This window comes from Microtus ochrogaster, chromosome 2 (genome assembly GCF_000317375.1).
Source record: "Microtus ochrogaster isolate Prairie Vole_2 chromosome 2, MicOch1.0, whole genome shotgun sequence".
NCBI classification, from domain to species: domain Eukaryota; kingdom Metazoa; phylum Chordata; class Mammalia; order Rodentia; family Cricetidae; genus Microtus; species Microtus ochrogaster.
The window spans coordinates 63,778,476-63,779,187 of NC_022010.1; the positions used below are offsets into that span (position 1 = coordinate 63,778,476).

The 712-nt window shown below is 49.4% G+C and overlaps 1 pseudogene; it reads right to left on the bottom strand.

Moving 5' to 3' along the window:
* Positions 1–309: 309 nt before the first annotated feature.
* LOC101996561 overlaps positions 310–712 on the bottom strand; it is a 1,404-nt pseudogene continuing 1,001 nt past the window's right edge.

Here is a 712-nt window from a genome sequence, read left to right on the forward strand (position 1 = left end):
GGGGGGGGGGATGGGAGGCGGTGGCGAGGAAGAGACAGAAATCTTTAATAAATAAATAAATTTTTAAAAAAAGACTTAAAATAAAACTTATTTCAATTGTTTTATCAAGTATCTTGGTACATTTTTTTTAATTACTAGCTTTGGATTTTTTTTTTTAAAGAGGGGTGCAATGAACTTTATTGATGGTATTCAAGAGAGTAGGGCTCCCTAAGCCCCCTCCTGCTATTCTGGGGTCTGGGATGGAAACTATGAGGGAAATGCTCAGTGTCAAGGGTTAGTTAGGACAGGGACTGCTCAGCAGCCGAGCTGCTGTGTCCTTGCTGGGATGGGTGCTCCAGGGCGGGCTGCTTACTCCTTGGAGGCCATGTAGGCCATGAGGTCCACCACTCTGTTGCTGTAGCCGAATTCATTGTCGTACCAGGAAATGAGCGTTGTCATTGAGAGCAATGCCAGCCCCAGCATCGAAGGTGGAAGAGTGGGAGTCACTGTTAAAGTCAGAGGAGACGAACTGGTCCTTAGTGTAGCCCAGGATGCCCTTTAGTGGGCCCTCGGATGCCTGCTTCGCCACCTGCTTGATGTCATCATACTTGGTAGCTTTCTCCCGGGGGCATGTCAGATCCACGAGGGACACATTGGGGGTAGGAACGAGGAAGGCCATGCCCGTGAGCTTCCCGTTCAGCTCTGGGATGACTTTGCCCACAGCCTTGGCAGC